Here is a 2,873-nt window from a genome sequence, read left to right on the forward strand (position 1 = left end):
GTTCAAGTATTGAAGGCCAGAATTATGTAATAGAGCAAGGTGTCCATGAAAAAATACTGAAGAAAGTGGAAGTTAGAAGCTGGGTAGAAAATGAAAGAAGACACACATTCTAGATATCAGGTCAGAGACAAATGGGGAGCTCAAAATCAAGCCACAGGATGGGCGTTCTATAGGCAGAGAAGGAAGGGGGTAAACTTGAGATGTCCCCATGATGGTGACTCCATAGGGTAGAGCCTCTTGTGAAGGCAGGGAGAAGCTCCCCTCCTGCCAGAAGACATCCTCAAGGTTAATCCTGGTGGGAGAGGCTGATCCAAGGCTGGAACCTGGAAACTGGGTCTTTGGCAAGGAATAGAGGAACTACTTTTCTTTCTAGTCCTATGCTTCTCAAAAGAGATGAGTGTTTCTCCGGTTCTTAAAGCCATAGGAAAAAAAATGTGTACATTCTTAAAGCATTCATTATACATGTAGATGTAGGGAAATTTTTACATTTAGACAAACACTGCTAAATTATGAAGTTAGAAGAAACATTCACATGGAAGTTTAATACAAACCTTAAAAGTTCAAAGACCTTTCTGCTGTCAGCTACTCGCTTGCACCTCTCTCTCCAGCTTACCAGGTACACATTCAGGGACTGAGTGTCAAAACTCTCTGCAAGTGGCTGGGAGCTTGAAAATCCCCTGGAGAGTTTTAAAAAATTCTATTCTGGGAGATTCTGAGTTAGTAGAATTTGTATTTTTAAAAAGCTTCACAGGTGATATATACATGACTGCTATAGGTCTTCTCTTTTTTTTTCTTCCCTCTTTCTTTTCTTCCTTCTCTCTCTCCCTTCTTCACACTTTGCCTTTCTCTGGCTGTGTTTTGGAACAACCCTAAATACTGTGACCAACAAGGGCCTTCGAGCTGTAGAGAAGCAAACTATAGCTTTTAAATTAGGCCAAAGTCATTGAAAATATGCCATTATTTCTGGTTTTTTTTGTTGTTGTTGTTATTGAAAACATTAACAAATGTTATTTAAAAGATTCTAACCAAGTTTAGAATGCTATTGGATATTAAAGGAAGAGTCATATGTCCCCTCCAGCCAGGTTGTCTAAAAGGGAGTGGAGGTCTACGGATGGTAATTAGAGAGCAGTCTCCAAGGGAACCAGAGTGCCTGAGCTACAAAGACCAGCTGCCCTCTCCGCTGAAGAGGGCCCGCCCACAGCGGCTGGCTTTGAAGGATTTAGGAGCATTCCGTCTTATTTAATACAGCAGCAGGTTTCGTTCTTATTTTTTTCCATCTAAGATACTAAGAGTTACTTTGAAACAGAGCCTAGGAGAAGGTGGTAGGTGCCAGAGATGAGCACAAATTTATTTCGGAGACTGACTAGAAATGGAGTAAGAGAGATAACAGTGACTAAGAAGAGTGTCATGTCAGGCCTAGGTGACTATGTTTATTGTGGTTCACACAGAAACAGGTAAGAAATCTACTCTTTGTGGAAAGACAATGGACATTTTTAGTTTGAGTGACAGCAGAGTTGAAGAGAGACCTATGCAGGATGTAATTGAGATGGGGAGCTGGAGGTGCTGGAATAACAATTCAGAGACAGAGACAGGTTTAATAATGGGATCTAAGTTGTGTTGAGGCTTTCCTTGGTGCCAAACACTGTGCTTAGCATTTTACATGCTTTTTTTTTTTTTTTATAGATGAAAAAAAAAACACATCAAGGATACAGAAGGGTCTTAGAGAAGAAAGACCTGTGAAAGCTAGACTTCCAATAAATATTATTACATTTTGGTTCTCTATTTAAGCCACTTCACTTATTAAAAAGCTGTTTACTTTTATTTACTCTAAAAGATATTATATGCTCTTGTGTTTAAGATGTTCATTTTAGCTATTACCTTTTCGATGTGATGTTTGAGATACCAATGTAATCGAGAGGAATAATAATAAATTCTTAAACACTTTAGAAAGAAAAATGATTAACTCCATTTGTAGATTTGCTTCCAGGTTTCAGAAACTCAAGTTACCTTAAGTTAGTTAAAGTATACTGAAATTTAGAAGATAGTTTTCATTTGTGGCCAACCAAAATTTTTGGATAGCTTTCCTACATATTGGTAATTTATGTTTCAACTTCTCAAGAAAATTAGAAACCCCAGTCTCTTTTATAGGTAGGAGTGGCCCTGTGTTCTTGTGGGAGTCCCTGGGAAAGTTCCTTTCTCAAATAAAATCTTAGAGAGAAGGGTTTTGCATTTTCCTCCTTGCTTTTTCTTCTTCATCCTGCCTGAAATTCAGATACATTACCCTGCAGAATCTCACCAAACCTTAGAGGTACAGCAGTCTCTTTTACCATTGTGACAAATGCTTCAATCTGAGTGGGGAGCTGGGATGCTGGGGGTAATTTGGATCCTTAATGCCATCCTTACAGGAAGCTCTGGACTTCCTGTAATCTGAGAAAGAAAAAGCAAAACAAAACAAACAAAACAAAAACAAAAACAAAAACAAAACTGAAGCCACTATTGATTGACCCCTCTGTTCCTTATAGTTCAGTGAGTAATTTCTGGCTAATGTGTGGGGTGTCTCAGAGAAACTAAGGGCAATAATGTGGATCTAAAGAACAACCAGAGCACAAATGAAGTCAGGACTCTCTCCATTTTCACTTTTCTTTCCACTTTGGCTTCATTCTTTACTTGCAGCACAGTAGCTTTTGTGGGGAAATGATAACTTCAAGCTCCCAGCTTTACATCTTGTAGCTCCTGCTCCCAGGTCCTTAAATCCTGAACGGTTTCCTTGTCTTTTAAATCTTAGATGAGATTCTATTTCTGTCTCAACAAATTTTTGTCAGAGGATTGAAATCTTTTAAGAATTTAACAGTTTCTAGTAAAACCAGATAGAT

The sequence above is a fragment of the Pteropus vampyrus genome, unplaced genomic scaffold (genome assembly GCF_000151845.1).
Source record: "Pteropus vampyrus isolate Shadow unplaced genomic scaffold, Pvam_2.0 Scaffold422, whole genome shotgun sequence".
Lineage (NCBI taxonomy): Eukaryota > Metazoa > Chordata > Mammalia > Chiroptera > Pteropodidae > Pteropus > Pteropus vampyrus.